At 51.6% G+C, this 25,687-nt stretch overlaps 2 long non-coding RNA genes across 2 annotated transcripts; one reads left to right on the forward strand and one right to left on the reverse strand.

The window, feature by feature from the left end:
* Positions 1–11,419: 11,419 nt before the first annotated feature.
* Positions 11,420–13,326, reverse strand: LOC135285063 (uncharacterized). The gene is made up of 3 exons (XR_010350076.1): positions 13,197–13,326; positions 12,307–13,092; positions 11,420–12,105 (listed from the first exon to the last, which is right to left on the reverse strand). It is a non-coding gene; the product is annotated as an uncharacterized LOC135285063 (long non-coding RNA).
* Positions 13,327–13,455: 129 nt separating this feature from the next.
* Positions 13,456–17,544, forward strand: LOC135285062 (uncharacterized). The gene is made up of 2 exons (XR_010350075.1): positions 13,456–13,558; positions 14,044–17,544. It is a non-coding gene; the product is annotated as an uncharacterized LOC135285062 (long non-coding RNA).
* Positions 17,545–25,687: the final 8,143 nt, after the last annotated feature.

The raw sequence follows: 25,687 nt of genomic DNA on the forward strand, positions 1-25,687 counted from the left end.
CAGAGAAGGGTGAAGGCCAAGGTCACTGCCAGCAGAACAGCAGAGCAGGAATGGGTTTGCCAATAAGTGACCCGTCGAGAGCGACTGTAAAACTGGCTATTAATAAAAAACAGGTTTTTGACAAAATGCTGGGATTAGCAGTGAATACAAGGAGCAAGTCATGGGAGACTATAGCCTTAATTATTCATGCAAGCAAATTGCTGCAGATGGAGGGAGAGCACAGTGCTGATGTGGGCAGCAGCAGGCAGCGGACGTGAGGCTGTCACCTGCCCTGGATGAGCTGCACCCGTGGGAAGAGATGCTCCAGCCTCCATGGGGACACAGGGATGTCCACGTGGTGTCAGGGGTGCTGCAGGTTGGAGGATGAGCTCCATGGGTTTTGGGATTTGGGCATGGTGGCTGCAGCACTGTGAGCACCTGGATAATCACCTGGGGAGCAGCGGTGAGGGCTGGCATGGGAAGGGTGCTCCGCCCTGCTGCCCTGCCTCCCCCAAGGCCTGCTGTGAGTGTCTCATTTGCTGTGTGAAATTGGGCTTCACGTGCTTGACAGGGCCAGGCAGCTTCAAGGCCAACACTAACTGATGAGCCTCAGAGCAAGAAATAATTCTGCCTCCAAGAATAATGCTGGCTCACGAGGTCAGAGTATTCCAACATATTTATAGCCAGTAAAGAAAACGATTGTGTTAAACGGCAGCTGAAGTACACGGAGGCCCAGCCAGAGCTGCTGTCTGTGGCCATTTGTTATCCTACTGGGAGCACAGTTATGCAGCTTGGGATTTGCATCCCGAGGACTTCACAGCAATCCCTCTCAGGAGCCACTTTGGGGATCAAAAGGCGAATGTGTATTTCCTGCAGAATGAAGCTGCACGTCCCAGGCTCACCTGGGGCTTGGGAGGCATTGGCAGGTTCAAGGCAGTGGTGCTGCTGAGCAGAGGAGTAGGGCGTCCTGCAGGTGTGCAGACCCCCTGTGTGCATCCCTGCTGTGGGCATGCCCCCTTGTGCAACCCCCCCATGTGCATCCCCCTGTGTCCATCCCCTGTGTGCATTCCCCCTTGTGCATCCCCCCTTGTGCATCTCCCCATGTTCATCCCTCTTGTTCATCTCCCCTCGTGCATCCCCCTGTGTCCATCCCCCTGTGTCCATCCCCCTGTGTCCATCCCCCCTGTCCATCCCCCTCATGCATCCCCTGTGTCCATCCCCCTGTGTCCATCCCCCCTGAGTGCATCCCCCCTTGTCCATCCCCCCTCGTGCCTCCCCCATTTTCCATCACCAAGCACAAACACAACGCCCAGGACGGGCAGAGGGACTCAGAGTTCCTCACTGCCTGTCTCCTTATGGAAACCAAGATGAGTTCGACCTGGTTCCAATAATCAGCTATAAATAGCAAGCTTAATTAAGGCAACCAAACAAAGGCAATGATGGATACCTGCTTGGGAGGCCCTGGGGGACAGGGGGCAGGGAGTCTGGGTTTTGCTTGTGCAAACACCATGTTTTTATGTAAAGCTGTGGACGAGGACAGAGGGGACCAGGAGGCCACACAGCAACCACACACACACACAAAACAAACTGCAAAACATCCATCCCCAGTGCTGCAATGCCTGTCCCTGAGCATCACCCACTGGGTCACAGCCCAACTCCAGCCCCTCTTCCAAAGCCCCTCTCTCACTCTGGGACAGTGGCTGCTGTCCCAGCCTGTGGATCCCCTGGGATCAGAGCTTTGCTGTCTGGGCAAGCAGCCTGGCAGCCCAGCTAAGGAGCACACAGGTACCAGTTCTTTGACCCTGCTCCCTGCAGGGAGCAGAGGCACAACCCCAGCAGCCACAGCAGTGAGTGCCTGCAGAGGTGGGTGCTTGGCTGGGTCCCTCTCATCCCACCAGCCACTCTTTAGGGAGCCCATCAGTGCTCCCATTATCCCCACAGCAGCCGGGGTTTGGAAGCACCAGGACCTGAGAGGATAAATTTGAAGTACACACAACTCACAGTGTGTACATCAACCCCAATTTATTCAGAATGAGCAGCTCAGACATGCTTGTAGCAGCTTCGAGAGCATGTTTATCAGCCAGGCTACTTGGGAGATCATTGCCATTGATTGCCATGTCATTGTCACTCCTGGGGCACAATGGGAGGCCGAGGGAGCGAGATGACATTGTCTGCAGGAACCAGCGAGGTGGGGAGCTGATGTTTCCTGGGAGGATCAGGCAGAGCTGTGATGCTCCCTGGTGCTCCGAGCTGCCTCGTGGGGAGTGCAGACCCCAAAAAATTCTGAGCTCTGGAGACCCAGAAATGATGGCATGCCTGGCCAAAAGCATTTGTTTTTTTGTTTTTATTTATGTATGGGTTGCTGTAGTGCCACCTGCGAGGAGAACACAGGGGGTTTAATAAGGAGAGAAGAAAATCCCAGCTGATGGCAGCAGAAACAGAGCAAATGCTCTGCAGAAAGGAGGCAGGCAAAGGTGAGCTGAGGACTGGAAAAATCTCTGCCCCAAAGGAATTAAAGAGCTCAGTCTGTTGAGCTTACTAGAAAGAGCAGGAGGGACAATTGCCCCCCTGGCATGGAAGTCACAGCCCTGCAGGGCTGCCAGGGACAGGGGAGCATGAAGAGACTCAAAGGATGTGACTCCCCAATTCAAAAGCAAGGCTTTCCCTTCCAATAGCACCAGCAGGCTATTAATGGTGCTCAGAGGAATGATGGGCAGCCCCAGCCCGAGGAGGACTCTTTCAGTTCTCCTGACAGTGGGGCTGGGAGGGAGGGCTCAGCCAGGAAGCAAGGAAGGCACTGGTCAGAACAAGAGGCTGTGGGTGCTGCTTATAGCCAGAAAGGATCAGCCATCAAAAAGCCCAGAGCCCTTTAATCTTTACTCAGGCTCCTCATTCCTAATCCCTGGTGTGTCACGCCAGCACGACCTTCTGGGTGCAGCTGTGGATCTCCAAGGACTGGACCACACAGGTCACTCTTGTTGTCCCCTTTTTGGGAGACCAGCAGGTTGAAGCCAGCGCTCAGCTGTCCAAAAATTAGGCTCTAAATCACCTGGCTGACAGGGACATGGGGGAGGCAGGGTATCATGACCTGAGTGGGATCATGGCCAGGGCAGCCTGGCAGCAATTCCTTCCTGGTGGAGCAGCAGGAGAGACTCCAGGGAAACGACTGGAAATGCAATTCCTCTTGGTGAAACTCGCACCAAAATGACTGGGTTTGTAATCACCGTGGGCTCTGGCTTGTTTGCCTGTTTGCTCTCTGCTCATTGCGTTTCCAGCTGCTCTTGTGTGTATTTGCACTTCGCAGGCTTTAATTGGGATGGTTGAGCAAAGCCCGTCCGCAGCCGGCGATGCCGCGGCGATAAGTAACAGGAGGCACAAATTAGAACAAATAAATCTGAATCCAATTCAATTCCTTGTGCAATCAGGAAGATCAACACGTCAAATTGTGGACACTATAAATTAAAAGCCGCCGAGGAGACAGTGGAAGGCGCTGCCTGGCTGCTGTGGCTGGCGTTCAAAAGGCTTTTCTTCCTCGCAGAGCGAGCGAGAGCCTGTGAGATGAACAGCAGGATCTTCCCTCCGCAGCCAGGAAGGCTTTTTGCCACCAGAAAACTTCTTTCAGCAGATATGAAAAGCCTCTGCTGCAGGTCGCAGGGAAGGTGGGTTTGTGCTGCTGAGGGAGGCCCAGGGCGGGCTCTGTGGGCTGAGTGTGGCACTGATTTCCTTCCTGCATCATGCCTGGCTGGTTTTAGTCCATTCTCCTGGCGATAAACAGGTGTGCACAGGTCAGCTCTGCTGTGGAACTCCAGAGGTTGTTGATGTTCCCCTGAGGATCGCATCCCAGGGACTCCTGCACAGAGAGGAGCTGGTGAGGGGTGAATCTCACTCCTGATTCAGAAATTAAGGCTTCTCTGGTAGATTAGTGCACTTCAAAGGGTGAAAGTGTTCCAAAATACTGTGAAAAAATTCAAATCAGTGTATTGCAAAAGACACACAGGCAGATAAACACCCAGGAGGCTCACGGCTGTGCTTGGTACCATGGCATTTTTCACATCCCTTTGGCTGTTACCTTGCTCTGTTTGATTCATGAAACTGCCTCTGCTGCAGGGCCCAAAACAAGTGGCACATGGGGAGGAGGGGTAGAACAGCCCTGGAGGATAAGCAGAGCTGTCACCTGCTGAGAGCTGTGCCCACCTCTGGGCTATGAGCACTTACCTGGTCATTGCTTCTGTGCCCACCGTGTGCCGCTGGCTTTTTCACTTCTCAGCTGCCATCTGAGTTTTACTGGATTCTTGTGTTTAAAATTACAAGCAGGTCCTTGGAATTGGCATTGGCTGTTTTAAAGATGTGCTGCATCTTCGTGTGTCACGCCAGCACGAGCCAAGCACATTAGAAGCTGCTGGATAATAGGCAATTACTGCTCTTAAACAGACGAGGCATTCACGAGCGGAATGGGCTGCATCTTAAATCATCCATAAATCCTCTAATAGTGCTTCTATTAATACCTGGTTTCTGGCACATTCCTAATGATTGCATTTCTTATCAAAGCACTGCTTTTCCTTGGCTTCTGGGGAGAGGAGGTGAAGGCAGGAGCCTGCGTGGAGCTCCGTGAGGGAAGCCCAGGCTGGCGTTGGCTGCATCCTCACAGGCAAGGGCACAGCTGTGCCCCACTGGAGGGATGCCCCCAGACCAGGGGGCTGTGGGAATGGGGAGGATGAGGCAAGCTCTGCTTCCACCCCACGGGCATCATCCTCCTTCCACAGCATTGCTGGAGTCTCCCTTTCACCAGAGTTTGTGATGTAGGGAACCTCAGCTCTGGCTTCCCCACGGTGCCACTGCACAGGCAGCACCTTCTGGAAGGGGATGAGGCTTTGGAGCCAGCAGAATCTCCCTGGTGTTCTGGCTGGTGCCAGAGGGTGCCCTGAAGTTTGGATTCTCCGAGGACACGGCTGCAGTGGGCGCGTGGGGCCGGCTGTAAACACCGCTCCTCGGAACCATTACACACTCCAGAGGACGAGCGCGTACAATTCACGTCTCATTAAAGCTTTTTGAAATATTATCCTTTTCTTCTTCCCTGCTTTTCCCCCCTATTAAGCTGAAATCGTGCTTCCTTTGGAGAATGCGAGTCATTTGTTACCATAACAACTCTCCATCCTGAGCGTGGCAGCTCCGCTCCCCGAAAAACACACTGGCCCCGGTGCAGGCAGGACCCCCGGCACTGCTGTGGTTCCATGCTTGCCAGGCTTCCACATGGTCATTTATGACCTGGCTCTGAGTTTTGGAGGATTTGAGCTGCCCCTGGCATTGCTGGCACAGAGCCCCACAGGCAGCATGTCCTTGGCAGGAGCGGGTCAACATCTTCACCTGCCAGCCCTGCCCCAGTCACTGTGTCTCTACAGCATGAGTCTTTTCATTGCTGGTGGTTTAAATTATTTTTTTTTCCTCTCCCCAAAACCTGGCTTGACTCCAAAGGAAAAGCACGGCTCCAAGAACCTCCTTCTCCAGGTACTGCCTTTTGGAAATTCCCCATCCTGTTCCTGGATCTTTGCTGTGCCAGGGTATAACTCTGCCATGTTCATGTGAAAGTTAAACATGAGAGATGAAGCTGCTAAATTGGATTCCCTTCCATACATCAAAATAGCTCCTGAAAGCTCAGTCCATGGAAAAAGTGGGATTTTTCAGAAGTGAGAGTGGTGCACAATGTTAATGCCCCACCTTTCTCAATCTCCCTGACACCATTCGGCTTTACTAGGTCCATAAAAGAAATTAAAATACAGTTAAAGTGGATTTCTTAAATGGGCTTGTAAAAGCTTTTGATGGAAGAACCACTTTATCCTTCTAACTTTTTTATGACATCTATTCCCACTTTTCCTTTCACTATGAACTTTTAATGACTTAGGATTTTTTTTACAAACCGACTCATTTGTAATTCCCTGCAGACACCTTTACACCATGGTGTAAATCCTGTGGCAAAGCCTGACCTCAGAGACACAGTTAGGACAGATCCCTCAGGATCCTGTGCCAGGATGTCCAGGGACTGGCTCTTCAGGCTGCTCCTGCCAGGAGAGCTCAGGATCAACCACCAGACACCTTCAAAAGTGCTAAATGTTGTTATGATGATATTACCAAACCGCACCATGTGTTGCTAAATTTGTCTTAACGTCAATATGACAATGGTGATGATGATGATAATGATGATGATGTTGTCCATTTTCTCTCTCCAGCTGTGCCTGGGCAGAGCATCAAGGAGGTTGCAAATCCTCAGTGGTGCCAGGGAACAGGAAGGGTTCAGGGCTGTGGTGCCACCCATCATCTCTCCCATCCAGGCAGGAGACACAGTCCAGCTGCTCAATGCCACAGTGCTGAAATAAAGATGATTAAGGAGATATTCCAGCCTCTTCTTTTCTCCCTCTCCTCAGTAAATGTCATGCTTCAGGGGAGTATAGCCAAGAAAAGTTCAAAGTAATAATATCAGAAATCTGCTTCTCTTTTCCTTTTGACATTTTATTGTGATATGAAATAGCAGGGGATAAAAGCTCTAATGGGGATATTTGGTTCTTTCTTTCGGAGAGCATTTGAAGCGCTGGCTGGTTATGACTCACATGGATTATGATATATGCAAATCTTTAAGGGCCTCATTCACAAAGCCGAGGCAGCCACGCCGCTCTTCCAGGGGATTTACTCAACGGGAGATAAAGCCTGGGTGACTGATGCCCAGGGTCCCCACTCCTCACCAGTCCTCTGCCACACGTCTCCAGCTCTTTGTCCCAGCTGGGAAGGCTGGTCCTGGGCATGGTGGGGCTGTGACTGTGCTCGCCAAGCACAGCAGCACCCATGGAGAGGGTGGATGGCTCGGTGGGGAAAACCAGTCATCTCCTACCCTGCCTTCCATGGGAGACAGCTGCACCCAGCACCCACATTTTCCAATTAAAGCACAAGCTCTTTCTCCATGGACCACTTTGATGATATTTCTGTGTCAGCTTTAAACCAGATATTTCACACTCATAAACACTGGCGAGTAACCAGGCTGTAAAATACAACTTTAATAATGTTAACTGGTAATGTGCAGGCAGTCTTCTTGATTGGTGTAGGGGAAACCGGGTTGATTTAAAAAATATAATAACCCCCTCGTTCCACATTGAATCCTCTCGTAATTAGAAGCTGTTATTGCTCTCCAACAAATAATCTTCCGAATGAAGTCCATTCCACAGAGAGTGATCAAAGGGTGATTTAATTAAATTTTCATGTTTAATTTTCGTTTTTCATTCCTGACTTTTTTGGTCTCTTTCTCTTGCAACTGCTGTTGGAGGAGGGAGAGGGGCAGGTGGGGGCATAGGAGTGGCTGGGTCCTGTCCTGCTCTGGATGGGACATCCTCCCTCTGGGTGTGACATCCAGTAAGCACCTCATGCTATGAACCACCAGAGTGAGGGTTTCCTCTTCGTGGTGTCTTGGTTTTAGTTATCTGGTCCACAGCCAGCTTAAATGTAATACTTAATTTAGAGCAATAACATTTAAATTATGAATTGTCTGCTGTAAGTATAAATTATACATTTTGGAGATGAATATTCAGGTCCTAATTCAAAGCAGCAGATGTGGCATGGAAATGTTTGCAGGCAGACACGATTCCAAGCCATGATTTGGTTTGATTTTCCCTGGGAAGCCGTCCTTGGCAGACCCTCCCTGGCTGAACTGAGAGTGCATTTGGGGGCTCCAGCACCACTCCTTGTGACCCCAGGTTTGTTTGCTCTGTTCCTTTGGAGGGATGGGGTTTGGTTTGGGGCATGGCATGGCCAGACACGGTGGGAGGTTGGCGGCTGTCCGTGCGCGGTGAGGAACCGATGTCATTGGGGATGTGACTGTCATCAGGCTGAACACCATCAGCACCAGGTACTGTAACACCTGAGCTGAACTTGGGCACCCAGGAGGGACCTTTCCTCTGCCAGCACTGATGGGGCCATTCTGAGGAGAAGCTCAGCCGTGAGCCAGCGCTCCTCCCCTTGGCGCCTTCCGTCTCCAGTTCGCGCTCACAAGGAAACAGGAGATTGCAGATTAAGGGAAAACACACAGGTTCTTCTCTGGGATAACACATTGGGATAAGACTCCTCTGACCCAGCCTGTGCTGCTGTTCTGGCTGAGCCAGAGCCTCCCCATGCTGCCGCTGATGTTCCTAAAGAATTCATCAAAGTGACAAGGCTACAAATGCCGCGCGTTACCGCTCCTCCATTCCCTTGCCACTCACCGGAAAATAAGGCCCCTGCTGAGCTGCATATGATCCGTTTCAATTATTTTTTAATTTTCAATGTGTTAGTCAAACTCCGACACGCAGAGAAAAAGGAAAAATTCATGCAAAGTACCCTCGAAAACTCCTGTTCGGGTAAAAAGCTCTTCTGTCATGAATACGCAATGGCTCCTGGAGCTACTGGTGAGTTAGTGTGCATTTACAGAAACTGCATTTACATACAAATACGATTCCAGCCAGCATTTGGAAGTGGAGAGCGATCTCCTTTCTTCCCCCAGCCACGGACTGGTTCTGCTCTCCCTGGTTTAGATGCTTGCATTAAGACGTCTGCTGAAACACGCATCTGTTTCATAAGAGCACAGATAAGGAGCGTGGTTTGCTGCTAGCACTGTTCCTCCCCCTTTTTTCTAATCATGCAAATAATCTTTCCTCAGGGACTAACTGCTGTGTCCGTGGGCACCGGGACGTGGGTGGGAAGGAGATGTGGGTGGGATGGAGATGCAGGAGGGGTGGGAATGTGCGTGGGATGGAGATGCAGGTGGGATGGGGATGGGGGTGTGGGTGGGATGGGGATACAGGCAGAAGCTGCTCCTGGGCCTCGAGGCACATCTGTGCCAGCCAGATATGCAGAGCTGGACTGGTGCTGTGCAAACTTCAGGTGTTTGCATTCAGCTCCGGGGCTGGCAACAGCCTCATGCTACTGGTGCCAGAGATGGGCAGGAGAGAGCATGGCACTCCTCATCCCAGGCACTCCTCATCCCAGGCACTCCTCATCCCAGGCATTCCTTATCCCCAGGCTTTCCTCATCCCCAGGCACTCCTCATCCCAGGCACTCCTCATCCCAGGCACTCCTCATCCCCAGGCACTCCTCATCCCAGGCACTCCTCATCCCCAGGCACTCCTCATCCCAGGCACTCCTCATCCCAGGCTTTCCTCATCCCCAGGCACTCCTCATCCCAGGCACTCCTCATCCCCAGGCACTCCTCATCCCCAGGCTGAGTCTGCTGGTGGCTTTTTCCAGTGGTCACACTGGCAGTGCTCAGCTGCTGGAACATGGAGCAGTGGAATCCCAGTCCAGCCTCCTCTTTGCTCACAATGCTGGAACTGCTCTTCCTGGACCCTTCATGGCCTCTGTGAGCCAGAGCACCCTCTGCTCTGCCCCAGCCCCCAAATTTAGCAGACACTGAAGGCAGGTCCCAGGTCCCCAGCACACCTCCACATGCTGAGCTACCTGTGGAACATCCTGTGGCAGGGAGATTGTCCTTCCTCCATCACTCTGCACTGGGTTTTCCAGGTCAGACTGTGTTAGTGTCAATGCCAGTGCCAAGCTGCCTCCCAGTCATGGCTCTGGGGCATTTCCACATGCTGAAGGGCACCAGGTGCTCGCTGTGCCCATCCCACACCACACCCTGCCTGCTCTGTCTCCCTTTCCTGGTCAGTCCCCACCAACCACTCTCAAGTTACATTGCTGCCCTCGTGCTCCCTACAGTCTCAGCTTCTACATGAATACTTTGCTGATGGAAAAACCTTTATTTTTAGCTTTGCTTTTTCACTGAAATACAGAGAATTCCCCTCAGACCTCTCAGTAATGAATCGCAGAGAAAGTTTCTCTCCAGTTCATCTGAACGGTGCTCAGCTGAGGGGGTGGAAAATTACTGAAAAACTTTAATAGTAAGTAAGAAAAAAATCTTAAATTCATCCTTTATGGCATTTTTAATCACATTGGGCATGATTCATTTCACATGCAAATCCAGCCTCGCGCTCTCTGTGCCGCTAAAGCATCTGACTTCAAACCATCGCAGCACAAAACCGCTTTGGCAGATTCAGATCTTCACCAAAAAGCAGCCAGAATTATAACTTGACTTTGAAATCGGGGATTCCTTTTGCGAGGGGGAAATGGTGGGTGTATCAGACCCTGACATGGCACGTTTTCCTCTCTGGCAGTGGGTCAGGATGAGTGTCCCCACTGCAGGGGTTTGTGTCCCCACAGTTGCAGCTCTGTCTGTCTGCGCCTCCCCAGGTGTTCTGCAGGTATCCCTCACCTCAGCATTGGGCAATCCAGCAGCTGCTTCCCTCAATTTATCTCTCAAGTATAAATAAACAGGTCACCTGTCCCATCAGGTGGGTGGGAGCAGGGTTTGTGTCAGGGAAGGGGCTGCCCGAGGCAGCGCTGGCACCGTGGTGCTGCCTGTGCTGGTCCCTGCCCTGCCCCATCCCTGGCTGCCATCTGCCCATCACTCCATCCCCAGGGCCTGCTGCAAGGGCTGACTGCCTGGCTGGGCACAAAAAGCTCCACAAAGCTCTGCTGTGTTTCAGGCTCCATCCCTGGAAGCACAGACCTCCCTTCTTTTGCACGTGCAGACACTGAAACTTTGGCCAAAAAGGGATTTTATCAAATTATTTTCATTAGGAAAAAAACTCACTCTGATTCTCTCAAGGCTCCTCTGAAGGGGAAGCCGAGTGCAACAGGGCTTTTATCAGCTCATTTTTCTTCCTTAGATTTTAGTCCAACCAGATTGCTCTTTGCTCCTGCAATGCTCCTTCCTGGCTGCGGGATAAATAAGGAACAAAGTGTTTAATTAATCAATAGGGACATAATGAAGTGGCCAGTTTGCCCTGACAGAGGCTGGGTCAGAGGGGACCACAGGCTCTGCACAGCCCAGTGTCCATGAGGGACACGGCTCCAGTGGAGGCACATCAAACATTTAGTGAGGCTCTCTCAGTCAGAGTAAGCTGATGTAGAAAATGGAAATCGTGACCTGCACCTGAGCTGCCCCACAGCACTGATGTAAAAACCCCAAATCCTTCAATTCCAGCAGCACCACGGCTGGAAGAATGAGGGGAAAGCCAGCCCCTTGCTGTGAAAGGTGTGGATAAAGCTAATGACAAGTTTTCTTCAGCTGAAGGGAGGTGGGGACGTTTCCAAGTGTCAGATTTTCTGTCTTACTCCTTCTCTTACTGCATTTCCCACCTCTTTCTTCTGGAAAAATGCCATAAAAGGAAGAAGATTTGTTAAATGTTCAGATTTGCATTGAAACCCCAAGAAGGGGTGACAGGCCAGGCTGCACCCAGCTAGGAGCTCTACTGAGGGTGAAGGTGTTTCTCTGTGTGAAGATGAAAATGGCATTTCTTACATCGCTTTTGGCTCTGAATTGGACACAGTTTCCCATAAGGAGATAAAATATTTAAAAACAAGTGTATGAAAGAGAAAGTCAGCCTTTATTAAAATGACTTCATCATTTGAGACTGATGCTTTCAAGTACTCTTGTAATTCATCCTTATAGATATAAAATTATCATCTGAAGGAAGATTGTTAATAAAACTGACACTTCCCCATCAGTCAACTTAATTCACAATATCACATTTTCCAAATCCAATTATGCCTGTCTGATGAGTGACGTTCTCTTCAGCGTTATTGTTCATGTGGAAAAGCGGATACAGAAGTCACATGCAAGGAATCTGGGAAACATTGGGACAGCTGTCTCTGGATAACTTCAGCCACCCCAGTGTGAGCTCTCCAGGACATGGCTCTGCCCAGCAGTGACTGATGAGGGCTCTGAGCAGCCAGCACATGTCTCTCAATGCTTTTTCAACATTGACTTGATAATTTTTCATGCGTGATCAAATGCTTTACCCAAGTCACTGGTTTCCTAACAGCTTCTTGTGGTAATGGAATTTTTAAGTTTTACACTTGGATTTAAAATGGGGAACTTACATTTCTGCAAAGGACTTTTTTTTCAAACCAGAAGAGTTATCTCAGAGAGTAATTCTGATCATTCACTGGGGGACAGAAGGCACTTCTATGAAGGCACATCAACTCCAGGAACATCGAGACCACAGTAATTGACTGCAGCCTGGGCATCCACCCGGAAAGGTTCAATAACCACTGAAAAATAGGTTATAGATGTCTTCCAGGCCATGTTATGGCTGGAAAACTGCATCCACTGCAGGGCTGTGTCTGACAATTGCGATGGGATTCTGTGAAGGACCCTGCCAGCAGTCTGGGGAGCATGGGCTTCACTCCTGCGCAACATCTGCTTCCCATATTTGCTGCAGATTTGGGGGCAGCTCCACTGCTGCTTCACACCTCTGGATTGCCTCTTCTTTTTGCCCTCTCCCCATCAATGGGAGCCCATCCATCCCATCCTCCTTGGGGACTCCAGCACAAGCCTTCCCTTGGGAGGAGCGCGTTTGACTGAAGTCAGGCGGATGCGGTGCCACAGCAGCGATCGCATGGCAACCATTGCCAGGGAGACCGAGCTCTGCTCTGCAGCTCTCTGAGCAACTTCAGCGAGGCCAGGATGGTCCCAAATCTCCCCGGTCTGTGCTTTGTGTGCCCCAAATCTCCCTGCTCTCTGCGCTTCCTGCGCCTCCCCCCTCGCTGCAAAACTCAGGGAAAGCGAGCACCAGGCATCTGCAGATTCCCAGGATTGGCAGGAAAGGTGTAACCCGCCTTTCCCTGCCCTTCAGCTCCAAGCACAAACAATTCCAACTGGCACAGCCGGGTACCACCTGCCATGGGAGAAGGGAGCACATTTGGGGTCACAGCTGCTCAGCTCGGGTTTTTCTCTCAGTGTCAATGAAGAGAGACTGGAAAACGACAGGGAGCCTCATGCACAGGGAGACTGCTCTTGGAATTCTCCTGGGACTGTATTTGATCAGTCTCATCCCCCTCGTGTGCTCACTCCACCTGCAGCATCTCAGCAAGGTGAGGGTGGGAGTCTCAGTGCTGCTGGCACTGCTTGGGGACCGTGGGCAGCCACAGTCTGCCCTGAGCACCCAGCCAAGCTGCCCCTGGTTAAGGCAGGGGATTAATCCCAAGTTCTTGCCTCACGGACAGCATCAGAGGAAGCTGAGTTCCCAGGAATCATGGCTGTGCAGGAGAAACCAGGGACGGGCATTTCACAACAGCAAAGCCCACGGCCTTGCAGCCCAGCTCAGGAGAGCAAACGGGGCCTGGCACAGGACTCAATTTACTTGGAAAGGCTGTGGGGCCCAGAACACACGAAGCAGATGGATAGCTGGAAGAGCTGAGCTCGTTTGTCTTACTGCCTTGCTAAAAATATCCACGTGTGCTTCTCTGGAGGGTGGAAGAGTTCCTTTCCTGCACAGTGGTTCTGAAATAAAGCCCCTGCAGCTGGGTCTGGCCATGCAGTGCCCTGCACCCAGGGTCTTGTAGGCAGCTCCAGCTCGTGCTACCCACTTCCTGAAGGAGCCAGGGAAAGCTGGTGATGCTGTGCACCAGCTCCATGCTTGGCATTCTGCAGTTGCCATGGAAACCAAAGATGTTGACAGCGCTGCCAGGCCTGGGGGTCAGCATGGGGCCTGTCCCAGTGGAGGTCTGTGATGGCTGGAGAGCACAGGCCTGCAGCAGGGACAGGCTGTCCTTGAGGCTGAGGGGGGCTGAAAGACCTTTCCAGTGGGTGTTTTCTGGGCATGTGTAACGAGGACAAAAAAAATCCTGGGGTGTTTCCCAGCCACTGGCTACCAGTGCACCCAGGGCTGGGATGAGAGCTCCCCTGAAGCCTGCCAAAGCAGCTGTGGGCACCCACTAAATACTATCTTCCCTGAGATTTCAACTGTCCTGATCTGAAACCACATTTTTCTCTTCTTTTTATCCCGCCTCAAGAAAATATCGGGATCAATTAATTTCAGCAGCACAGGCACTGAGATCCCCTTCGCGCGCTTACGCAGTGACAAGCCTTGGGGACCACTTACTCAGATTATTGAAAGAACTCGCTCTAGGCAAATATTAGGACCCAGACACCCAGCTGATTAGGAATAGGAGAGCTTAAAAAAAAAATAAATTTCCCTTTTCATCCAGCTGCCGTGTTCTGGGCTTGAAGTGACAGCTCGCCTGCTGACGGGAAGGTTTGGCTCTGCTGATGTCAGAGGGGAGCAAGCACAGCAGCACACACTGTTTATGCTTCTGTGATGTTTAACTGACAGAATCAATCTTCGCTGCTCAGCACTTCCACGGTATGTATCACTTTCCTATTTTGTCCTTAGAGAAATCCCAGGCAGCATCGGCGAGCTGCCTTAAACCACCATTAGATTGAAATAAAAGGAAGAAGAACCCCAGTCCTTCACAGATTTACAAAGCTATAAGCAATGAACAAGTGATGCCCCATTTTCCAAAGCCCCTCGTGCCGGCTCCAAGTCAGAAACCAGCCACTGATAACTCATACAGCACGGATGTGACAAACAGGAGGGAAGCAGCCATCTATCACGGCAGCTCCCGAAGCCTTCCAATAAAACAAAGTGCCAAATGGAATTCTAAACCACTGCTGGTGCTTTCATGCCTCTGGGAAGCCACAGCATAAATAACAGGGCTGAAGGGCTCTGATCTGGGTGCGTGCAGACCAGTCTGTGCTGCTGCAGAGAGGAATCTGTGCTCAAGCCTTCAGGGAGCCTCCACAGCAAAGCTCCGTCTGTTGCTGGAAGGATGCTCTAGTTTGAGGAGGGACCATTTCAGCTTTTCAGAAGAGCCTGAGTGCCACTGAATCACCACAATCTTGTTTTTTCTCCTCTCCTTTGGCTTTTATTCATATGTTAGTGTTCCCTTTGCTATTAAGGCTAAAGCAAGGATCGATGAGGTCCATATGCTCCCAGCTCTGTTGCAGGAGCCCAGGACTAATTCCGATCTTGAGCCTGTCTTTGGGCCATCTGTTCGCAGCATCACACACGACAACATGTCATTATGGCCGAGAATTTGCATAACCACTGTGGAGGAATTGTGTCCAACTCCATTCACACCAGCCACAATGGGTTTTCTCACACTGTAGGAAGAGGCTGGAAAAACGAGAAGCCAATGAGCATCACATCCACGTTTCCTAGGAGGGGCCCAGCCAAAGAGCAGACTGAGGATCCAAGGCACCCCTTTGAGCTGCTTGGGCACCAGCAATGTCAACATCCTCCACCTGCTCATCCCCTCATCCCACTTCCAGCTGTGATCTGACACGCAGCAGCAAAGCTGTGCTGCAGGGCTGAGTGCCGGTGCCTCCAGCCTACCTGCACACCACTTTCTCCACAAGGTTAACACATTAATTCTCCCAACTGTGACATCAAAGGCTTAAATTACAGCTCATGCTGTGGAAGGCTTGGAGCCACACGGTGCTCACTGCAGCTCTGGGCCCTCTCCTTCCATTTTGGCTGCAGAGAAACGATGCCAGCAAAAGAGAGTGGGGGCTGGAACCCTCCAGCAGACTCAGATCTCAGGCAGCAGCCCTGGCTGGGGAGCCTTCCTCTGACAGCCCATTTTCAGCTTCTTACGCCGACCACCACTGCTGATATTTGGGCAGCATGATCACAGCGGTGTGCCAGGACCTTCCCTGCTGCCAGAGCGTGCACGGGAAGAGGGAGCAGGCAGGCTTCAGCCCCAGCCCCACTCATCCTCCCCTTGGCAAGCAGGGAGCCGGGCTGGAAAGCCTCACCCGCTGCCTTCATCAGCGCCAGGAGCACAATAGCCCTTTAACGATAATTACAGGCTTGCGGCAGCTCTGCTGGTGCGCGGGGCTGGGGCTCTCTGGTAGCGAGAGGTGCTGTTTAAGTACTCGAAAGAATGGCACTTAGCAGATGTCTTGGGGTAAATGGTAGGTTAAGCAACACCGAGAGCGCTGGTGGAACGAGAGCTAATTTACACTCACATGATTCAATTTGCATGGTTAATTCTATTTAAAGCAAACATCCAGCACCCGCTGGAGCTCCGGAAGGACCATGGTTCTCATTTTGTTCTCATTTTGGTTCTCATTTCTTCTCTGCAATGCTTCTGAGAACAAAATGGTTGGGTAATGGATCCAGCCAACATGGATGTGGTACGGGAGAAGTTTCCTGAAGGCGTTTCCCCTGGAGAGCATCGTCTCTCTCTGCTAATGTCACCATGCAGACACCGCCCACTGCAGAACGTGCACTGCCACAACCTGATGAGATTCAGCAAGTGTCCTTCAGCCATATGAGATCCAACCTATTGCCCACATCAAATGTTCTCTCAGGATATGAAACTACCCACCAGCATGGGCACAAAGCCCAGTGCCAGGGAGAAATGCCAGAGATGTCCATAGGAGGAAGCAGTCTAGAGCATTTTAGCAATAAGTTAATTACATGGGTCATGTTATATGTGGAATTGGAATATCTTTAATTTGTTCCTAATTAAGATTCTTGACAATTTACCATAGCACCATGGCTCTTCGCCACCTGGATTCTACTGTCCCTGTCTTGCCCCACATGGCCTTTTCCCTGAGACTTTTGCCCTCCAGTCTGACACTGGAAGAATGCAAAACACTGATTCTGGTTGGTTCTTGGCAATCAATATTGCTTCTTAACTGAACAATAGCAGTTCTTCATCACAACACTTGGAGTTCAGCAGAGAACAGAAGGCCTGTAAACGCCCTGGATGAGCAGAAAAGCATAAATTACCTTGGAGATAATAAGCCAAACACAAACAGTATTTACGGCTGGTTAGAGCGGCGGTGCTGAGCGTGCAGGGGAGCACACGGCGCTGCGAGCGGAAGGGGAAGGCGTTCGCACGTTATTTCTTTTCAACTTGAGAAATCTGAAAGCAAAACATCAAAAGAGGTTTCCCAGCACTGTCCTACAGAACATCCATATCAGCACAAGCTGTGGTTTTCCCTTCCTTTCACAAGGCAGAGGAAAAGCTCTGCTGTGTGATGGGGGAATCACAGGCAGCGAGCACTCAAAAGCAACGATCAGAGGAAATTTTTCACACACAAGCAACGGGGCTGAAATCCGTCCAGCCGAGAACAAATTTGTAAGATTCCAAGCTGGCACCTGGGCTATTTGTGAGCAGCAGAAGGAACCAAAGGCAGCAACTGAATTGCTTTCTGCAAAGCAGCTCGTGTGGCTTGAGTAGCTCCCCAGTATCACCAAGACTCCTGCAAATTGCTAGGTAACTACGCTGAACAGAGCCAAAAATAATCCCTCCCGTGACTTGCTCTGACAGTGTTTGGAAGAGTGAAATAACAGTGTTTGAGCACAGAACAGCGTGATACCAGCTCTGCAGGGCAGCACCAAAGCAGCTCCATCCATGGCGCATGAGGCACATCTATGGCATTGGAGGTTGCTGGCATGTCCAGGTCATGCCAGGGGTCTGGGCTTCTCCAGGGTGGGAAGAGGGAAAGGGGAACACATGGACTTTTCAGACAATGGCAAAACAAAGGCAAAAAAAGGGGTTTTCCTGTTGCTCCCCAGGAGCAGAACCAAGCAATGCTGGGAACAACCTGCATCTTCTGACCACCAGTGACTCACGGGAAGTCCTTCCGAAATACTGTGTGCACCAGGGATATAAATAATGCCCAGCCAGCTCTCAGGTACTGCTTGAAAAATGTCTTGTTATTGCCACGGAAGTTTAGGAAATTTCCTGATTAAATCAAAAAGGCGCCATAAATTGACAAAGTTAGAATTCTCTGGGATGAAAAAAGAAGCAATTTTGTCCCCTGTCAGCAGAATGGAAATGAACGGGCTGAATGAATTAGTGCACGATAAACTTTTTAAAAGCCAAGTTACAATTTAAAGCAGCAGCGAGAGCTGGGGAATGATTTAAGAGTTATAAAAAACCCCTAAGCACCACTCTATTGCTGTTCTATCCCAGCCTGCACAGCACCCAGAGCAGCTGTGACACCTTCTGGGACAACACATTCCTTGTTGGGTGACATGGCAATGCCTCTGGCTGATTCTGGCCACAAGGAAGGTGACACCCCTCAGGGTGCCTGCGGGGAAATGAGTCCCACAGCCCCAGAATTGCTTTGCTTCTGGAGAAGGTTTCAGCAGATCATGCATCAGCGTTGACATGGGAGAAGGCACCTGGAGGAGAGGAAGAGCACCCACCTTGCCTTGGCAAAGGGCTCCCTGTGGGGACAGCTGGGGACAGCCCTGGCCCCAGGAGGGGCTGAGCCCCCAGCACAGCCCCCTGGTCTCACTGTAATTGCTTTGTGCAGCTGCCGAGCGCTTTATCAGCACCGTGAGATTTCCCTGGTGCCTCGCTGCTCGGCGTAACGAGATTAGCCACGGCCCCCCGACAAGGGAGGAATAATAATTGCCTTTGTTTTGTTTTCTGTAAGCCACAATGACTCTGCTGATCCGAGAGATTAATTCTGCTCTGCCGTGATAAACGGGTCGATGGCCACGGCACCTGGGCCCCCCGCCCTGTCCTTCTCCTCCTGCCGAGGTGGGAATGCTGCGTGCTGGCAGGAACGCTTCCCAGCACCCATCGTGGGCTGCTCTGGCAGCGAGGCTCTGCAAGGATTAATCCAGCCTTGGGTACGATGCTATTTTGGGGAGCTGGCAGAGTGCTGCATATTGCCTGTCTAGCGCCTGGTCCAGCCCGAGCCTGTCATGGAGGCTGGGAAACTTCAAGGCTGAGGATGCTCAGGAGGCAGCATTCCTGTCCCAGGGAGAGAGGGAACACAGCCCACGCCTTTTTTCTGGAGAAAGGCGCCATGTCTTCTGTGGCAACACTGCCCAAAGGGCTCAGCAGCACCTCCACTGGAATGGGATGAGCTTCAAGGCCCCTTCCAGCCCAGTCCTAAGAGTTCACAAAGAGCTGCCCAGCCCTGTTCTGTTCCTCCCAGCTCAGCCTCAGGCCTGCAAGTCTACAAAAGAGCAGGGCCCTGTTTCTCTATGATGCCCTGCCAGGCTCTGGGCATCTCCCTGGCAAAGCCCCACTGAATGCAGCCCCCAGCCCTCAGGCTGAGGATGCTCAGGAGGTAGCACTCCTGCCCCAGGGAGAGAGGGAACAGAGCCCATGCTTTTTTTCTGGAGATAGGCCCCGTGTCTTCCATGGTAACACTGCCCAAAGGGCTCAGCACCACCCCCACTGGAATGGGATGAGCTTTAGGTCTCTTCCAGCCCAATCCTATGAGTCCATGAAGAGCTGCCCAATCCTGTTCCATTCCTCCCAGCTCAGCCTCAGGCCTGCAAGTCTACAAAAAAGCAGGGCCCTGTTTCTCTGTGATGCCCTGCCAGGCTCTGGGCATCCCCCTGGCAAAACCCCACTGAATGCAGCCCCCAGCCCTCTCTGAGGAGCCCGGGGCTGCTCCCCAGGCCACTGGCGGGGCGGGCGAGCGCCGCCTCCAGCCGCACCGCCAAACACAAGCGCCGGCATGAGTCAGTAATTGCAGAGCTCATTTTTAGATAGCGCTGCAAATGTGCCTATTAACATCCTCTCCCATCTCCTCTGAGTGATTTACCTGGCTCATTTTATTCAGTGAATTAAACACAAAAATAACGGTGGTCTGCAGCGATGCCGCTATCGACCCGCGGGAAATGGGCAGCATCCATCACTCCCCCGCGCACGGAGTGTGTGCCCTCGGAGGAACACGGGCAGGGCAGCGGCTGCACAGGGGCTGCTCAGCTCCACGGGTGCCCATCTGCCTCCCCAGCAGCCCGGCGTCAGCCCCGAGTGGTTGTTTGAGGAATGAGATGTTTTATTGTCCAATTCTTGACATCTCTCGCAGCATGCCTGAGACATTAATGCTCGTCTAAATCATTGCTGAGTGTAATATTTTGCCACTGATACCACACATAATCTTCACGTTTGATATTCCCCTGTTATTTAATGGCACTTTGCAGAATTACAGTGATGCTAATGCTCGCCACCCTTACTGAAGGGAAAAATCAAATTAAAGATGAAGTATCATTGACTTTGTTGGGGGCTCCGAGGGAGTCAATTGAGCTTTCCAAAGAAAACCAAAAAGGTAGAGATGTTTTTGTTAGTTTTTTTAATCCTCTTCCTCATACTGACTGTGGTTTCTTTCTGTGGGTTATATTATCCCTTGCTGGCTTTCCTGTGGTTGATTTGCTTCAGTAGAAGTGCAACATGAACAAAGCACCACAGCTTTTTGCAGCCAAAATAGGGGAAATTTCCCAAACAGGTGAAGACATAAATGGCAAGGACAGCCCACCAGCACTGTCCATGCAATTTAGGATGGAAAAAATCCCAGCAAGCACCTTGGGCCTTTTTCCACAGACCTCAGTCTCTGCCCCACTGGGTTTGCACCTGCAGAATCAAGGGCACCTCTGCACTTTATCCCTTTAAATCAAGCCCACCTATGCTGGACTTCCACAGGGGCAGACTTTATGAAGCTGGAGACATGCTGGCATCCCTAAGCCCTTCCTTCAAGTGGAGGCTGCTGCCACATTTATAGAACCTGAAAACCTCTCCTCTGTGCATCATTACTTTGTTGAGAGCGTTCTCGAGAAACTCATAGCAAAATGCAACGAGAAAGAATAACTTCATTATCTGGCTTCGCACCCCTTGACAGGCAAACCTTCCTCTTATTACAGAAACACTTTTCCCCATGAATGGCCCGAGGCTCTACAAATTTGATTAAACACGGAACAACTGCTGAAGGACTCGTGCTCATCGAGAGCTGTTGTGTCGCCTTGTTCAGCCAAGAGCCAGCCCCAGCAGAACCAGTGGGCATGGGGTGGGCAGAGCTGTAGCTGGAGCCATGTGCCAGGGCCCCAGCACAGCTGGAGCTCCAGTGAGGGAAAGCAGCTTCACCCTGAGCAACCAGAGCCAACACTCCCCACTGTAAGAGCCACACAACCTTGGAAAACCACACAGTGCACCTCCATCCTCCTACTGTGCCCATCCTTCCCTCTTGACACCACATCTTCCTTCTCACTCAGAGCATCTGGAGAGGAGTGGAACACTTGCTGGTGCCTCCCATTTTTCCTGCAGCAGAAAGGGTCACCCTGAATCTGGTGGTGTCACTGGTAACATCTCAAGCACCCAGCCTGTGGTTTCTTTCTTCCTGCTTCCCTCCCTTCCACAGCACCCACAGCAAGGCTGATCCCTCATTACATGGAGAGCAGCTTTGTCCCTGCTGATTGCATTAACCTAATAACACCTGCACAAAGCAATCACAAAAGAGACTGCAAGGTTTTGTGTTTGTTTCTGGTTTTTAAACAAAGACCCTGTCCATGAAGTATTGATTAAATTAGAGGGTTAGATTAAGCAGTGATTGAATCGAGTGCCAGGGCTTGGGGAGAGCCTATATGCAGAATGTTGTTACTGAAGGCCTGGAGGGAACAGAGAGGGTTTGGGAACCCAGTGTGGATGAGAGGAGCACAGGATTCTCTTCAGAGGAGAGCAGGACAGCTGTGGCAGAGGACACATCCCTCACTCTGCTGCTGGTTTCCTCCTCATAGCTACATCCATGCACAGTTCACCCCACCCTTGAGTTTCCAAGCTTCACCCCCCTAGGAAAATGGAGCCCTGTAGGCTTTCCTTGATTTCAGCAGCTGGCAGGGATTAGGGTTAGGCACTTTTCTGCAGGGGATGCTCACCAGCTCTCTGTGGCACCTGGCTTCCAGCTGGGCACAACTGTGACACATGGCAACTGCAGCTCATGAACTCTTTAATTGCCACAGTGCAGGAGCTCCTGTGCACCTTCCACAAATGCCATTAAAGTGCTTTGCCAGCCACGACCCTGAGAAATTGCTGCTTCTGTTTTTTATCTGTCCTTGAGAAAATTCTGATCCTGCATCAGAGATGGAAGTTACATCATCTGGGTGTGCAGCGAACTGTTTGTTGTGGTTATCAGCATCTCCTTTTCTCAGGCAGAGACAGCCCTACTTTGATAAGATTGTCACCAGAAGACAAAAAAGGAGCATCTTTTCAGCTGATGCAAGTTGGCAGATCCCAATTGAAGTCAATGGATTGATTTTACCTTCCATTATCCAAGTACCTCACTGGAAACTGTAACACCCAGACGAAGAAATTCTCTAAGAATTTATCATTTCTGATAAAGCGAGAAATCAAGGGAGGTTTTGAGCTTTATGATCAAATTAATATTGACACCTCTGTGCTTTACAGAAGGCTGCAAAGGCAGCAGCACAGGCTCTCCTGCACTCCCCAGCCTGCCCAAGGCTCACACACAGCTCTCCTGCGATAGCGCTCCTGGAAGGGGAGGATTTAGAAAATCCCTTGGGCTAACCAGCAGCTTTGCCATTAATCCCAAGAGACCCAGGAAAACATGTAATGTAACATTAGCACTTGTAATTCTGCAAAAAACAAGCGCTGACCTGACCTTGGCTGGAAGGACAGGGCAGCTCCTGCCCACAGCCCTGCCTGGGAAGGTGCAGCTCCAGCCCTGGAAGGTGCAGCTCCAGCCCTGGCTGCCTTCTCCTTCTCCAGCCAGAGATCCTGGTGCTCCTGCCACCCCTGACACCCAGCCAGGCCAGGCACAACAGGGAGGGAGAGCCCAGGCTGCCCATGGAGCTGCTCCACAGCTGGGATGGTGTGCAGTCATTCCGCTTAGCAATAAAAAAAATGCAAGATAATGGATGCAGATAACTGGGATTTAATATTTCTGCAGCCCATTTCCCATTTACCTTTAAACAGCCATGTCGCAATTAGGTGCTGGGCATAAAGCCCTCCTTTGTTAACAGGTGTCTCCAAGAAATGTGTGACTGATGACCATGTCTGGGTTCAGCCATGACAGACCTGACAGCTTAAAAAAGGAGTGGAAAAGCTGCTGGGGCTTTTATGAAGATCTGTTACCAGAGCAAACCATTTCAGGCCCATGACAGAAAGTTGTTTTCCTGGGGTTTCTTCTGAAAGAATGGCTGCCCCCAGTGTTTTAGGCAGATGCGCGTGGAAATGAGGATGAAATGAGGATGAAATGAGGATGAAAGCAGATGGTGGGTGACCAACACAAGCTGTGAGGGACTCCAGCGTGTCCTCATGAACGCCACTGATGCTTTGAGGTAGGCCTGGCCAGATGTTTGGAGATGTACCTTCTCCAGCCTGGAGTTACCCTTTGGGGTGTCATCATCACACCTGCATTCTCCAGGCAGACCTGCCCCCCCAAATCCCGACTGATCCGCTGGGCCCCACAGCCCAAAGGGGGCAGGAAGGTGGGCACACCCCCACATCTGCCCAGGTAAATCAGGGCAGCCTGGCAAAGAGCTGCTTGCTAAAGGACAGGAGCAGCGAGCAGCTCAGGGCTGGTGGAGTCCCGGCGCTGCTGTTGGAGTGTAAATGTATCTGACAGGCAGCAGGCGGTGCCAGCCCAGGCTGGAGCGCCCGGGATTCCCCATCCAACAAATTAAAGTCAGCAAGAGGCCAGAGGCTGACACGGCACTGCCTGGGGCCAGCGCTGCCCTGCGGGCGATGGCGGTGGGTGAACCCTCTGTGTGCTCCTGCTGCAGGGAGCTGCTGAGCCCAGGGTGCTGCAGGTGAGCCCTGCCAGGGGACCCCAGCCCAGGTGAGCCCAGCTTAGGGGAGCCCAGCCCAGATGAACCCAGCCCAGGTGAGCCCAGCCCAGATGAACCCAGCCCAGATGAACCCTGCCCAGGTGAGCCCTGCCCAGATACAGCCCCTGCCCAGTGCAGTCCCTGCCCAGGTCCAGCCTTTCCCAGGTGAGCCCAGCCCACCCCTCATCCTGCCCATGTTAGCCTGCCCAGGTGCAGCCCCTGCCCAGGTGAGCCCAGCCCAGGTGAGCCCAGCCCAGGTGAACCCAGCCCAGGTGAGCCCAGCCCAGGTGCAGCCCCTGCCCAGGTGAGCCCAGCCCAGGTGAGCCCTGCCCAGGTGCAGCCCCTGCCCAGGTGAGCCCTGCCCAGGTGAGCCCTGCCCAGGTGCAGCCCCTGCCCAGGTGAGCCCTGCCCAGGTGAACCCAGCCCAGGTGAACCCTGCCCAGGTGAGCCCTGCCCAGGTGAGCCCAGCCCAGGTGAGCCCAGCCCAGGTGCAGCCCCTGCCCAGGTGAGCCCAGCCCAGGTGAGCCCTGCCCAGGTGAGCCCAGCCCAGGTGAACCCAGCCCAGGTGAGCCCAGCCCAGGTGAACCCTGCCCAGGTGAGCCCTGCCCAGGTGAGCCCTGCCCAGGTGCAGCCTTGCTCAGGTGAACTCCTGCCCACCTCTCACCCTGCCCAGGCACAAAGGCACTGAGCTCCAGCCCAGCACTGATCTGTGCCTGGCTCCTGCCCCCCGTGCACAGCTGGATTTCTTCCACAAAGACACAAGAAGGGACAGGCAGGGATTCTCCAAAGGCAGATCTTCCTCCCAGCCCCTCTCCCTGGTGCTGAGGTCCAGGAGCAACTTCTGAGTGCTGGAGGCACTGTTCTTGCAGCACCACTGAGTGAGGCATCTAACGAAGATCTAGGGAGCACACAGAGCTCCTGTGCCACCTCAGCCATTGAGGCACACATCTGTCATTTGGAAGCTGCTTTCCTTGCCAGTGCAGCAACTGATAAGTTGCCTGGAGCAAAGAATCTGCTCCCTGTGTTGGTGAGGATGGCAGGTGAAATATTCAGAGACAAGGAGCCAAGAGCTTTCTTCAGAAATGGTCCTCTTGGGCCAGGCTGGAGACAGCTGGTGACATGGAAAAACCTGTGTTACATCCCTCTTTCTGTGGCTCATTAAAGGGCCTCTTCCAGCCTGGCACTGACACCAGCGCTGCATTCCCATTTTAACACAGATGCCAGTTTGTAATCTTGCTGCCTGGCCTGGAACCACGCTCCTCTTTGTGATTTGAAAGGAGAATGATGTTTTATACCAACTTCCCATTTTTGTTTCAAGGGTATTAAGAAATGAAACATTAATGGAATGTAGAAAATGAGCTGAGCGTTCAGCTACTATTCACCAAATTGTTCCTGTTCATCCCTGGGAAAGGAGGGAAAAATAGGAGCAGGAATAAAACTGTGCCTAGAAACATCCCATTTCTCCAATGCATGCATGGCTGACAGCCACTAAGCACAAATGAATAAATATTTTATGTGCTTTAATTTCCTCATCTACGAGCTGATGTTCTGAGCCTTTCTTTGCTTTATTTTGCTACTTCATAAATGTTAAAAACGTTTATCCTCTTATTCTTTCCAACAAAAGTAAGACTTTTTCCAGTCTCTACTCCTGTTCCAGTTGCTTTCATCTCTTTATTAGCATAGTAAAATAGCACATCACCTGCAGGTTTCTCCCTCCAGTAATTTCTCCTTTCTATTTTTTCCCCACCTTCCTTCCTTTGGTTGCCTTATCATCACCTGCTCTCCCATCTCTATTATTCAGGAACCACCGTGTTTGCAGGTTGTTTTATTTTTGTCCCAGCTGCTCATTGAACCCTACAGTCTATTGAGATGCAGCTTGGATTTCTCCTGTGTTTATTTCATTTCCCTTTTTATTATTATTATCTCCTCTTCCTTACTCTACCATCCCACATGGCTCTCCTCCCTGTTCCCTGTGTGCTGCAGCCAGGGATGCTGGGATGTCTCAGCGCTGCCATCCTTCTTCCCTTGGCATTTTCCATCTTGCATTTATCCTTCTCTCAAAACCCCCTCAGTTTCTGGAAAATTCCCACTTCCATATTCCTGAAGAGCCAAAATCTGCTGCCCTCACCAGGGTCTGACTGGGGTCTGGACCAAATCCTGCTCTCCTGGAAGGGAGCTGCCCTCCACAGCATCCCACCCATCCTTCTGGGAAGAATTTGAGCTGCCCCAGAAGCCTCAAAGAGCTTGAA

This window comes from Passer domesticus, chromosome 22 (genome assembly GCF_036417665.1).
Source record: "Passer domesticus isolate bPasDom1 chromosome 22, bPasDom1.hap1, whole genome shotgun sequence".
NCBI classification, from domain to species: Eukaryota; Metazoa; Chordata; class Aves; order Passeriformes; family Passeridae; genus Passer; species Passer domesticus.